Source organism: Diplotaxodon limnothrissa, linkage group LG20 (genome assembly GCF_057381915.1).
Source record: "Diplotaxodon limnothrissa isolate DT_005_m linkage group LG20, D_limnothrissa_male_GT1.1, whole genome shotgun sequence".
Taxonomy (NCBI): domain Eukaryota; kingdom Metazoa; phylum Chordata; class Actinopteri; order Cichliformes; family Cichlidae; genus Diplotaxodon; species Diplotaxodon limnothrissa.
In genome coordinates, this window is record NC_140615.1 from 12,020,580 (window position 1) to 12,035,693 (window position 15,114).

Genomic DNA, 15,114 nt, shown 5'->3' on the forward strand with positions numbered 1-15,114 from the left:
TATAATATAATATCACAAATCTTTATTGTAAGAATTAAATGTAAAAACTAAAGAAAGAATTCTGGTGGCTTATTTCCCAGGCTGTCTTGCAATTATAAAACAAAGTTGTATTTCAATAATAGATAGTGAAAAACAGGTGTCATTTTAAATGTCTATAAATAGCGTAAAACTAATGAAAATACAGTTAAAAGTCCAAAATGCATGCCCTCCTTCACTTTTTACAGTGCTGTACAGTGGGCCAGAAGGGAGGGAATGCAGGTCTTTTTTGATTATAAGTGCAGATATAACATCTATTTGTGCACGGAAGATCTTAGCATCTTACCAAACTACAGTCACAGAGGGTCGGGGAGGGGGCTTAAAAGCACCTTGCTGATGTAAGGTCATCGGCAGAGTAGAGCATAGAGAAGTTAACATATAATATTTGTCAAAGAAAACTACATTAAACGCTTTCTTCTCAGAGTGGAGTACATGCCTCAAAATGAGTGATTGCTGAATTTATTCATACTACAGACACCAGAGGGAGCTGTTATTCCAACTCCATCAAACTGGATCACTAACATTCTTTGCAGTGTAGCCAAAGAAAAGACAACAAAAGACATCAAATCGAGTTTTCACTGGCACAGGGGAGTATCATGAGCATCATCATTAACATTTTTAGTTCATATGTAGCCTACTATCTGCACAGGATGAAACCATAATGAACCACACTGGGGTTTATAACTGAGATAGAGTCATATAATGAGGTGAAAAAAGAAGAGCAAGATTACAGCAGAATTTATGACAGACTGACATGTACTATGGCCAAGTTATCATAGGACACAGGGCTTTTGATCTCTGGCTTAAATTTAAAAGTGCCAGCACAGGATAGACACCTGGTGGTATTGCATTCTGGGCAAAAGGGATTTTTGTGGGTTACAACAAAAACAGTCCAAATGTTTAGGCTGGTTAAGTTTTTGACTCAAAACAGTGAGGAAAGGCAAATGCAAACTGATAAGACACATGTGGATGATGACATACAGGTGAGGGGGTGATCAAAGGTTAACAGGGGAAAGTCACAGTTCACAAAAATAGTATATAGCTTTGCTGCTTATTGAATAAAAACAAAGAACTTAGAGTGCTTTTATTTTTATTTTAGTAGAGACTCAAAACTTAGAACAGAAAGCTGCTGGGGTTTGGAAAAGAATTGAATAAATATTTAAAATATACTTTGACACATGCAAAGGGGGGGCTTGAACACCTGTCCCTTTCCTGGTAGGTGCCCAAAGTGCCCTTTTGTTGACGCAATTTTTTTAAATGTGTGTGCGTGCAGAGTCCTGTCTGTGCCCCTCAACAATAATATTTAACTATTAATCAGTTTTGCTAAATAAAACAATCTGGCTTGTACTACTCATATGGGCGATTGTGGCTCAAGAGTTGGCAGTTCGTCTTGTAATCGGAAGATTGCCAGTTCGAGCCCAGGTTGTTGGTGCCAGGTTAAAATTGCCTCCAGTTATTACCTGGGTAGAACTAGCCATCCTCATTACTCCAGTTTGCAATTAATTTACTTAAGTTTGACATCATGTTTCTATTTAGAGACCTGTTATTGTATCCATTCACGTTGATAAGAATAATTTTCTGTTCACAGACTTCTATCAACACCATGATCCAATGTCCCATTCCATCGCTTTTATGATCAATAACCTTCCCTGCAAATTTGTTAATTAAAATCATCACTCCTGCTGAGTGAGTAGTACCATGCGAATAAAGAATACTTTCTGATGTTTCCAAAATGTTTCCTCTTCCTTACTAGAATGTGTTTCTTGTAAAAAAAAAAAAAAGAATGTTTATATATATATATATATATATATATATATATATATACATACATACACACACACACACACACATATATACATACATACATTTTTTTAGTTAACTTGCAGTGACTTTTTCAAGTGCATCTCACGGATCAATTCTTTTACTGTCTATTATTGCATAACCCTCCTTCAGGAATGCTCTTCTGCCGTTGTTTCGAGCTTCCTGCACCTTGGGCCACAGCTTGATCCGAGCTTCACGGTCTTCTTTGGAGAAGTCCTCTTTAAATTTTATGTTCAGTTCTTTGCAGACCCTGGCCTCTTTGGATTTCTTCAATACTTCATCCCTAGCTGTCCTCATGCTGAACTGTATGATGATTGGTCTTGGCACCTTGTTGCTCACAGCATTGTCTTTCTTCCCCAGTCAGTGTACTGTATCAACCATAAGCTGCAGTTTTTCCACTGACACAGGAACCACTCTTGTTAGAATGCCGATCACTGTTTCATGTGTATTCTCGTTTTCTTTCTCTGTCAGACCCAGTATTCTGAGGTCCCATCTTCTGCGGTACCGTGCACTCTCCAGACAGCTCTCCTTTAATTCTTTGTTTTCCTTTACCAGCGACTCCACCTTTTTCTTTAGCTTGTCAATTTCCTCTCTGTTTTTTTGGGTTGCCTGTGTGTTTACTTCAATGCGTTGTTCAAAGGCTTCCAACTTCTTGTCAAGCGAATCAAACCTTTCCTCGCATCTTTTTGTGAAGCCAAGTAAAACTTCATATACAGGGAGTGCAGAATTATTAGGCAAGTTGTATTTTTGAGGAATAATTTTATTATTGAACAACAACCATGTTCTCAATGAACCCAAAAAACTCATTAATATCAAAGCTGAATGTTCTTGGAAGTAGTTTTTAGTTTGTTTTTAGTTTTAGCTATTTTAGGGGGATATCTGTGTGTGCAGGTGACTATTACTGTGCATAATTATTAGGCAACTTAACAAAAAACAAATATATACCCATTTCAATTATTTATTTTTACCAGTGAAACCAATATAACATCTCCACATTCACAAATATACATTTCTGACATTCAAAAACAAAACAAAAACAAATCAGCGACCAATATAGCCACCTTTCTTTGCAAGGACACTCAAAAGCCTGCCATCCATGGATTCTGTCAGTGTTTTGATCTGTTCACCATCAACATTGCGTGCAGCAGCAACCACAGCCTCCCAGACACTGTTCAGAGAGGTGTACTGTTTTCCCTCCTTGTAAATCTCACATTTGATGATGGACCACAGGTTCTCAATGGGGTCCAGATCAGGTGAACAAGGAGGCCATGTCAATAGTTTTTCTTCTTTTATACCTTTTCTTGCCAGCCACGCTGTGGAGTACTTGGACGCGTGTAATGGAGCATTGTCCTGCATGAAAATCATGTTTTTCTTGAAGGATGCAGACTTCTTCCTGTACCACTGCTTGAAGAAGGTGTCTTCCAGAAACTGGCAGTAGGACTGGGAGTTGAGCTTGACTCCATCCTCAACCCGAAAAAGCCCCACAAGCTCATCTTTGATGATACCAGCCCAAACCAGTACTCCACCTCCACCTTGCTGGCGTCTGTGTTGGACTGGAGCTCTCTGCCCTTTACCAATCCAGCCACGGGCCCATCCATCTGGCCCATCAAGACTCACTCTCATTTCATCAGTCCATAAAACCTTAGAAAAATCAGTCTTGAGATATTTCTTGGCCCCGTCTTGACGTTTCAGCTTGTGTGTCTTGTTCAGTGGTGGTCGTCTTTCAGCCTTTCTTACCTTGGCCATGTCTCTGAGTATTGCACACCTTGTGCTTTTGGGCACTCCAGTGATGTTGCAGCTCTGAAATATGGCCAAACTGGTGGCAAGTGGCATCTTGGCAGCTGCACGCTTGACTTTTCTCAGTTCATGGGCAGTTATTTTGCGCCTTGGTTTTTCCACACGCTTCTTGCGACCCTGTTGACTATTTTGAATGAAGCGCTTGATTGTTCGATGATCACGCTTCAGAAGCTTTGCAATTTTGAGACTGCTGCATCCCTCTGCAAGTTGTCTCACTATTTTTGACTTTTGTGAGCCTGTCAAGTCCTTCTTTTGACCCATTTTGCCAAAGGAAAGGACGTTGCCTAATAATTATGCACACCTGATATAGGGTGTTGATGTCATTAGACCACACCCCTTCTCATTACAGAGATGCACATCACCTAATATGCTTAATTGGTAGTAGGCTTTCAAGCCTATACAGCTTGGAGTAAGACAACATGCATGAAGAGGATGATGTGGACAAAATACTCATTTGCCTAATAATTCTGCACTCCCTGTATATTCTCGATGCTCACCTGCTTCCCGGTAGTTTTGCTTTTCATTTTCTTGGGATTGGGACTTGGTAACGGAGTGTGGTCACCCATGGGTCTTGCGATTTCTTGTTGAAGTTCCATCTCTTCTATATCTTCCTCCTCACATGCTTCTTGCATAGCAGCAAGGTTTAAATCGTGATCGGAAAGGCTACCTGCTAGCTTGGGGTTAGCCATTTTTATTGCTCTAAGTTTATCTTTGTGTCCTTCTGAGGGTCTTTCAAAGTAGCTTCCGGGGGGTTTCGATTGCGTTCTACTTCCTTTTGGAGTAACTGTTTGTCAGTAAAGTATTTTTCAGGACATCAAAATCACGTTTCCTAATCAGACCCGCAGATTGTACAACCGCTTATTCCGCCATCTTGGCCCCCCCGACAAATGCGTCCTTCATTTCCCCGAATTTGAAGGATGGGTCGGGTGTGTCCTTCGTGGCTCACCATATCCCAGAATTCATAGCGCGGCCCAGCCAAATTTCAGCTGCCAACAATGGTGGCTGCTACTGAGTTTTAAAATTAGTCTTATTAATCTTTCTGGGTCACAAAATAAACGTTTAACATATCTTCAGGCGAGAAAGTAGCTGTGTAAATTTCAAATATCTGCTTGGTTTATCAAGACATCGCATATTCGGATAGACCCGATTTGTACGGTCCAACTTTGCACATGCGCAGTAAGGATCGGGGAGTCCTGATCCATAACTATCTTTTTATTTTTCGTTTTTGTCTACATTACATTGAAATGTTTCATTATTGGAAACATTTTAAGAGATTTGTCTGTGAAGGTTCTCAGTCATTCAGGTCATCGTAGTCAAAGGAGCTTGCCAAGAACTGTAGAACTGAACTGTGTGTGTGTGTGTGTGTGTACACTTTAGTTTTTGACAATATATACAATATAGTACTTAAAGGAACACACTCCACTTTTTTAGAAATAGGCTCATTCTCCATCTCCCTCAGAGTTAAAAGTGCAGCATCTTCTTTGTAGATCCGTAGGTTAACAGGACTTTGGAGCGGGATCTTAAGGGATGGGGCGTGGCCAGGATTTTTGCTCGAGGCGCCATATTAGCAGGCCAAACAAATGCTTGCTGTGTGGTCCGTTGTACATTCACAGACACGCATACACATTTCCACACACATACCATCATATAGAAGAGAGATTTCTGAATAGGGATTTTTTTTGTTAAAGAAACATGAAAGACCTCAACTTAAGGTTAAGTGTATAAACTTGAACTTGAAACATCTTTATGATGCAACCGAAAGAATCATGAATCTGAAAAGCGACATGATTTTTCTGGATTTTATTTTTGTCGACTTATGAAGTTATATATATTGTTTTGTATATTTTTGAAATTTCTTGAGGAGAAGATTGCTGTTTGGCTGATTGGTCCTAACCAATTACTGTATAAGAAGATGAACGATGCGACAGCACTTCCTCCCATTCTGCGAAAATGAAGCCAAAATATCCCGCTTGTGGGCGCTGCCATGTTCCACTTTTGGAGCCAGAGTCTGCTCAGTAGTAACTCGTGGTGGAGCGTCTCTGGACATGACTGCGAACACGCCCCCTTATGCTTTTTACATAGCCCGGCTGCTCCGTCTCTAATTCTGCAGGGTATGATGACTGTTATTTAAAGCTACTAATTAAAGTGTTTATTTAGATTAAAACTTATCATACAAAACATGCACTCAAAAAAGGTGCATCTAAACAAACCTGTTTGAATCAACAGGCCTCTGTACCCTATGTTGCAAACAGTTTTGTTAAACTATATAAAAAACATGAATTTATCTTGCTGGAGAGCACATAATACACACGACAGATTACACATCCAAGCTTTAATCATCATGTCATGCCTGTGGGAGTTACCTGGAAAAAATGCAAAGACTGACTTAACATTAGAGGAAGGCATGTTGTCCAACATCGGTCTAAGGTGTGAGTGAACCAGTTTTTTGGTTGTCACTATGCAGTTTAATAATTCCTACACAAACTAATGGGAACATATCTGATAAAAAATATCATACTGTAAACAATCCTTAGTTTTTAATTTTTGTTATAGGAGGGAACATATGTGGTATTTTAGCATCAGACACTTTCACGGCTGCGCAGCAGTCGTGTGGTGAATTGAGAAAAGGATCCAAAATGCAGGCACTGGCTGGGGTGCGAGTGAATGTTTATTTACAGAGGTGATAAGGTGACAAAAACAGGAGGAGCAGAGCGGGGAGCAAACAAACCTAAACTGGGGAAACCTAAAGAACTCAACTTAAACCAAACACTAGTGATGTGACGTTCTGTATCGAGGCTTCGAAGCTTGTGTCGAGTAATTGAGGGGGCGTTTCCGCGATGCGCGTATCGAGGCTTGCTTCATTTATGGGAAGAGCTGAAAATGATGACGTCCGAAGCCTCGCTGCCCGGCTGTACCACGTGACTGGTTCATGAAGTGGTTCGAACTTTGTCGCGAGATATGACAGCAATATAAACCCCTCAGACTTCATTCAAAATGTGGGTGTTTGATGGAGAGTTGCGGTTAGTGAGAGTTTGGAGACAGTTTGGAGGTTTATGAGAGTGAGGAGAGAAAGTCAGGAGAGAATGGAGCCAGCTAAGAAGAGGAGGATGTCCTCCCCTGTGTGGGAACATTTTGATTTTATTCCTCCCAACAAGGTATGTAAATTTCTACAGAAGATGTATTTTCATAATAATGATGGTGCAATACAATTTATGTTAAGCGGCTTTACTTTTGTACAAGGTGAAGTGTTTGCTATGTGCCAGGGAGCTGGGATATAACAACAACACCTCATCCATGCTTAGGCACTACAGAGCTTTGCATGAGAATAAGGGGAACACCAATTGTGGAGCAAGACCAGGTGAGCCATCAAATGCAATGATAATATAGGATGCAGTAATGTTACTAAATGATATAACAATATTATACAACTGTAATACGTTCCGTGTGTGATATTTATATTTGTGCTTTGTCTTTATTGTCTTTCCTCAGGAGAACAATCTCCAATAGATGAAGACCTGGTTAGCATGGTGATTGAGGACTCCCAGCCATTTAGCATTGTGGAGGACAAAGGATTCAAAAGATTTGTGAAATCATTAAATCCTAGCTATGTTCTCCCCACTAAAAGGTCATAAAAGCAGTGAAAATTTAGTTTTTACAGAATAAAACGTGGGCAGGACTGAGGCTCAAAGCCTCAGTGTGTAGCTGTCCATACCTCAACGTTACAAAAGCACAACCACTGTCCACACCCCCAACCACACCACACCTCACAGTAAATGATCATTTCCATTTTAAGCATTTCCAAATGATCATTTTCCATACTGCCAGTATAAATATACACAGTATGCTGCCATCAATACAATATAGATGTTTTACACACTCCTTTTGTTGTTGACATTTACAGGCTGTGTGCAAAAGGCCACACTCTTCAAATTCATGCCAACTAATATTTTTACGTCCAGTAGGTGTCCTAATAGAGCAAATGAAGCTTCAAGAAGCTTTGCACTGGAGTGAACCAATTGGATGAAAAGCTTCAGTGCTTCATGAAGCTTCATCTGCCCATCACTACCAAACACGCACGGGAGGAGGAACAAAATGCACAAAGAAAGATGGCGGAGAGACGCAGACTGAACACTAGGTTACACAGAATTATGCAGACGGACATGGAGTTAAACAGACGACGCAACAGAGAGCACAGGAAAACACAGGGCTTAAATACACGGGGAGTAATCAGGGAATGGGCCACAGGAGGGAGACACAGCTGGGAGAAATTAGGCTAACGAGACAGGGGAGTGGTAAAACTGAACACACTGACATGAAACATGAACTTTCAGAATAAAACAGGACAGAGAACCAGACAGGGCACTGAACTTGACAGGCGGACTCATAAGTAGACACAATAACACCGAGGACAGACAGAGGGAACACAGAAGTGGGAGCAGGCAGGTAAAGAACAGAAACCTAACAAATGGCAAAATCACAGCAGAATACATACTCGGAATGAACAAAAGCATAAGGCAACACAGACTCAGGACCATGACAGACACTTAGTTTTCTGTTTTCTGATGAAGTGGTTCATTTGTGCAGATGATGCCTTAATTTAACGAAAACACAAATCAGACACCAGCTCACAACCTTAAACATGATTATTGTGCTAGCAATTGGGTGTGATCCAGTGATGGATTCATGATTAGCTAACAATGAGGAATGGCAGGGATATTTTTCTTTAGCAAAAGAAACAATAAAACAATGAAAAGACCTCAGGAGACATAAAACTGTTTTACTGGCAAAATATCAAAACTAAAGCCAATAACTTTGCTGATTTTCTCTATCTGTGCAATATTGATTAAGGTTACTGCTCTTTAAGGTAAATATCAAAACTATTACACTGTTTAATCCACACCAATGCATCATATTCTGTAAAATCATATTTTTGTATATGTTGTCCTGTGAGGACATCTGATCTCTGAAAAAACAACTGTTAACAAAGCTGGAAAAACAAACCCACATCTTGATCCTTAAAAAAACATATTAATATGTATCTTAATAACAAAAACAATCACAGCTCAAATAAAAGGCTTCAGCCTACTAATATTAGTTCATAAAATACATTCTCTGCGCCAAAAGTGATGAGTTAAGGTGCCCATGGAGGCAAGGGTGCCATCAGGCATTTGGCCCCGGGGCAGACCCAAGACAGGCTGGAGAGATTATATCTCTCGGCTGGCCTGGGAACGCCTTGGTGTTCATATTTATATTAATATTCTTATTCTTCTATGACAAAAAGTACAAGTGTTCATTTAAGGAAATAAACAGAGCAGTAAGAGATATTTTTCAATTTTTTTTATTTTATTTTTGATTTGCCACCAATTACATGTTTTTATTTGTAATTTTTGTAGTGCTCCATGCTATGTCTCTGTCAGTGCGCCCCAGGGTGGCTGTGGCTACAATGTAGCTTGCCATCACCAGTGTGTGAATGTGTGTGTGAATGGGTGGATGACTGGATATGTAAAGCGCTTTGGGGTCCTTAGGGACTAGTAAAGCGCTATATAAATACAGGCCATTTACCATGTGAACCCCTCACCTGATGTTTTATGTTTATTAGTTTAGTTTAGATTCTAAACTATCAACCCCAACAATCGAATGATCTCCTTTAATAGCAAGCGCTGGGCAACGGTGGAAAGGAAAAACTCCCTTATAAAAAGGGAGAAACCTTTGACAGAACCAGGCTAAGAAAGGGGCAGCCATCTGTCATGACTGGTTGGGGGGTGAGAGGCAGAGGAAAAGAAAAAAGAGAGCACACGTTAGCTATATGTTGCTCACATTGCCTAAAATGAACAACGTATGGTTTTCTGGACTGTGAAAGAAATGTCTCAAGTCAGTTTTCAGTGACGTGACTGAAGACTTTTCTGGATGGCCGTGCGGATGCTTGTCAGAAACAGTTCATTTCCTTTCTTGGAGAAACGAACTCCGTTGTGTAAAAAAATGGAGTTGTCAAAAAACCTGATGTGCGGATGCTCAATAATCACTCCATCGAAGCGGTCGACAGCCTTTCTAATGCTGGCATTCACAGTCTTCCTGTCCTTATTGATTTCGCCTGGATTTCCATATATCCACACTTGACGCTCATTGATGGATGAATATGCAATTGTCATTGAGGGGAACTCTGTGTGCAATTGCATCAATTCCTTCTCAATGACAGAAGAAAGTTCATAAGCAGAAAAGAGTCCCAAATCATTGCCCCCAGCATGGATTACCAGTATGTCAGGTGGGCTCTGTGTGGATAGCTCCTTATAAAAACAAGGAAGGACTCCCCCCCAGCGCATTCCTCGTTTGCCAAACCACTGGACTTTGGTATTAAGTCCGAAATTTTCTCCGAAAATCTCTTTTGCTTCACCCTTGGCTCGTCTAATGTAACTGGACCCAATGATCCACACGTTTGTTTCTCTCTGGTCTTCTGGGCTCTCTTTCTTTTTCGGTGTGTTTTCACAGGTGTTGGTATCGCTCAAGGCCGTATCGTTTGTTTTCTGACCTGGGAGTCGGATAGTCCTGGACCAGGGACTTTTTTGGATGCTCTGTGTCACTACTGCTTGTTCTGGCCTCTTGTTGTCTTTCAGTGTGTTTTCAGATGTTTTGGTATCACCCAAGGTCATATCGTTCATTGTTTTAACTAGGTGTTGGATATTCTTTGGCGGAAAACTTTTTCGGATGCTCTGTGTCACTGCTGCTTGTTCTGGCCTCTTGTTGTCTTTCAGTGTGTTTTCAGAGGTTTTGGTATCACCCAAGGTCATATCGTTCATTGTTTTAACTACGTGTTGGATATTCTTTGGCGGAAAACTTTTTCGGATGCTCTGTGTCACTACTGATTGTTCTGGCCTCTTGTTGTCTTTCAGTGTGTTTTCAGATGTTTTGGTATCACCCAAGGTCATATCGTTCATTGTTTTAACTAGGTGTTGGATATTCTTTGGCGGAAAACTTTTTCGGATGCTCTGTGTCACTGCTGCTTGTTCTGGCCTCTTGTTGTCTTTCAGTGTGTTTTCAGAGGTTTTGGTATCACCCAAGGTCATATCGTTCATTGTTTTAACTACGTGTTGGATATTCTTTGGCGGAAAACTTTTTCGGATGCTCTGTGTCACTGCTGCTTGTTCTGGCCTCTTGTTGTCTTTCAGTGTGTTTTCAGAGGTTTTGGTATCACTCAAGGTCATATTGTCCATTTTCTCAACTACGTGTTGGATAGTCCTTGACGAAGAACTTTTCTGGATGCTCTGTGTCACTGCTGCTTGTTCTGGCCTCTTGTTGTATTTTGGAGTGTTTTCAGAGGTTATGGTATCACTCGAGGTCGTAACGTCCATTTTCTCAACTAGTTGTTGGAAAGTCCTTGGCACATAACTTTTCTGGATGCTCTGTGTCACTGCTGCTTGTTCTGGCCTCTTGTTGTATTTTGGAGTGTTTTCAGAGGTTATGGTATCACTCGAGGTCGTAACGTCCATTTTCTCAACTAGTTGTTGGAAAGTCCTTGGCGCATAACTTTTCTGGATGCTCTGTGTCACTGCTGCTTGTTCTGGCCTCTTGTTGTATTTTGGAGTGTTTTCAGAGGTTATGGTATCACTCGAGGTCGTAACGTCCATTTTCTCAACTAGTTGTTGGAAAGTCCTTGGCGCATAACTTTTCTGGATGCTCTGTGTCACTGCTGCTTGTTCTGGCCTCTTGTTGTATTTTGGAGTGTTTTCAGAGGTTATGGTATCACTCGAGGTCGTAACGTTAATTTTCTCAACTACGTGTCGGATATTCCTTGACAAAGAACTTTTCTGGATGCTCTGTGTCACTGCTGCTTGTTCTGGCCTCTTGTTGTATTTTGGAGTGTTTTCAGAGGTTATGGTATCACTCGAGGTCGTAACGTCCATTTTCTCAACTAGTTGTTGGAAAGTCCTTGGCGCATAACTTTTCTGGATGCTCTGTGTCACTGCTGCTTGTTCTGGCCTCTTGTTGTATTTTGGAGTGTTTTCAGAGGTTATGGTATCACTCGAGGTCGTAACGTCCATTTTCTCAACTACGTGTTGGATAGTCCTTGACGAAGAACTTTTCTGGATGCTCTGTGTCACTGCTGCTTGTTCTGGCCTCTTGTTGTATTTTGGAGTGTTTTCAGAGGTTATGGTATCACTCGAGGTCGTAACGTCCATTTTCTCAACTAGTTGTTGGAAAGTCCTTGGCGCATAACTTTTCTGGATGCTCTGTGTCACTGCTGCTTGTTCTGGCCTCTTGTTGTATTTTGGAGTGTTTTCAGAGGTTATGGTATCACTCGAGGTCGTAACGTCCATTTTCTCAACTAGTTGTTGGAAAGTCCTTGGCGCATAACTTTTCTGGATGCTCTGTGTCACTGCTGCTTGTTCTGGACTCTTGTTGTCTTTTGGTGTGTTTTGAGAGGTTTTGGTATCACTCAAGTTCATATTGTTCTTTTTCTGAACTTGGAGTTGGATAGTCCTTGAAGAAGAACCTTTTTGGATGCTCGGAGTCACTGCTGTTTCTTTTTTCTCAGTGTCTATTCTCATCCTCTTTCTCTCTGGAGAGTAGCTCTCAGAGTTGTTTTTGCTGCCTTTTGAAATCTGACTGTATCGTCTTTTCAACACAGTTTTTTCTTCACAGATTCGTCTCTTTTTCCTTGGTGGAGAGCAGCTGTCGGGACTTCTGCAATTCTGTGCAGCATAATCCGGGCCTCGCTTCCTCTTGAGTGGAAGCTGGAAATGTGTTTCTTCAGAATTTGGCTCTGGATTTTGGTGGTCCATTGTAGTAAAGCCAGCGTAAGCTTGTTGACTTTTGCCGTGTTTACTCTGAGACATGTTAGAGTGTTGATGAAGTGACTGTGTTAAAGGTTCAACTGTTTTAAAATGTTTCTCAGGTTTACCTTTGAATGCTGCAATCTTGAGTGTTGCAAATAAACTGACTGAAAGTTTGGGATTCTTACCCCTACTTATAGATTCACTACTATGACATCATAATGATGTCATAACAAAATGTAACAGTAACATTCTTTTTTCTTCTTCTTTCTTTTAAATTTGGTGTTATTGTCTATAGGGCTTTGGAACGTGATGTCACGGGAGGGGGCGTGGCCTCCGGGCACCATTCTAGCAGGCCAAACAAAGGTACGGTGGCCCTGAGAGGCCAAACGGACTGCAACTTCAGAAAACACTTGCAAAAAGAAAAATGCTGCAAAAAGAAAAACACTTGCAAAAAGAAAAATGCTGCAAAAAGAAAAACACTTGCAAAAAGAAAAATGCTGCAAAAAGAAAAACGCTGCAAAAGCACACACAACACAACGGAAATAGGAAAAAAATACAACAGAAATGTTTCTGGGGAGACAATAACCGGACGGACCAGTTGCACGAACCAAAACATGCTAACAAGTGCACTGGGACTGGGAGACACTTCAAAGAAGTGGAGTGGCCAAAGAGTAAACTTTCAAAAGTAAGTTCTGAATAATATGTCACTTATTTATGTGCTAATGTTTAATAATGAGGAACATTAGAACATTACTGTTGGCCACATGCCGGCAAAGTTATGTGACATTAGCGATGTTTGTACTTTCAGCATTTACTTTGTTTTAAAGCCTTTACTTTATACGCCAGATAGTCGACCTTAATCTTACAGAGAATCTGATGATTTTGTGGATAATTAAAGTCAGTCATATATCCACAAACACAACAGGCTGAAAGTCAGTGATGCTGCTCGGTTTGCAGTCCTGAATATTACGGAACAAGCAGGATTCACTGCACTGTTAATGTTTTGCAAGTGTTTTCTGAAGTTGCAGTCCGTTTGGCCTCTCAGGGCCACCGTAGCTTCCCGATGGTTAGGGAAAAATGCAGTGGCATGGCAGGATGCTGTAAACGGACCAAACTTCAGTCAAGAGAACAACTGAGATAATCCATCCACATACAGGTTAGTCATTAATGTGCTGCTGCATTGCCTGGGCTGTAGTTACATGGTAAGGTTTTAAAAACTGAGCTTTAAAATGAATAGTTGTAATAAAAACTGAGAGAGGCCGACAGTGATCACTTACTTTTTGTAAGGGGCTTGTTGAGATTAAATAGAACAAGTTACAAAGCATTAAAACATGTTAAAAACACAACAGCCTTATTAAACGCAGAGTAGTTTGGGCCCAGAAGTAGGATTGATCACGTCATCACTTAAAGACCGGATAGACACATGGTGGAGTTACTTTGTTGTGTTTGTGTGTGTTTTTAAGTAGTTTTAAACTTTGTGATCCACAACAGGTAACAGTAAAAGATGAACATTTTTAAGCATAATGCTGTTACCAAACTACATTAATGGCCCAAAAACAGACCATAGAAAAAACCGTGGCTATGTGAAAAAAAATGATGACAACTAGTCCTAATTCAGGCTAATTGTTTTTTTGTTTTTTTGTTTTGTTTTTTTCCGACATCCCTCCACACACACAGGCTGTGCTGGCTCACAGAAAGAGTGGGTCATCAACATTATCAGGCAGCTGGTGTTCATAGCAAGCCTCACCAGACAGCTTCAGTCCATATCGGATGTACAGGATGGAGTTAAGGCTCTGCAAGGACATCTGATTTGTAAGTTTGCTTTTTACCACACTCATCTGGGCCAAGAGTAGAGGAAACTGCCTTATCTTCTGCAGCTGGAATTCAAAACAAGTATTTGAACTCGGACACGGCCTGCAGATTAGACTGGGTTTGTTTGGTTTTTCTTTTTCGTGCTTTTCCCACTTTTCTAGCTTGTTGTGCCCTTTTTCTTTCAGGATCTGCAGTTTCCTCCCTGTCCAGTAGAGGCCTCTCTCAGAGAAAGAACAGCTTGGGGATGCAGATGATGACGATTGGAGATCAGACACACCGCCCCCACCTCTCCTTATCCATGCTTAGGTCAGAAGTGGAATGCTCTTTTGCTGTTTGTTAGTTACGGATGGAGTAACACTAACTAAGGAAATACACACAACACAGTGATTGTGAATAAGTCACTCCAAGTGTGAAAAGGTGATAGTCAGAGTGAGACTACACATGAATTATTCAGGAAATGCACACTCAGTGAGAGAATAACTATAATTCAGTGTCACTAGGGGATATAACTTGAAGATGATGTGTCTTCATTTCTGATTCATTTTGAACAGTGATGAATGTGGAAGTAAATGAGCGCGAGCTGATCAAAACGGGCGAGCTGTTTTTACATATTTCTGCAGCCTGGATGCCGTGGGCTTTGTCCACGAGTAAAAGATGACATCGCCCATTTCGGATCTTATATATAGTTATACCTTGGTGTTTTGTAGCATCACCTGACAAACTTTTACTTTCCTGATGTTTAGACTTTCTGATCCCTCCACAGACTCTGCTTTGTCTTTCTACAAAGAGTTGACGACATTAAATACAGATGTTTTAACAGTGCTTGAATGTTTTATTTTGTTTACTCTAGCCTCCAACTCAAACTTTGGTTGCTCCT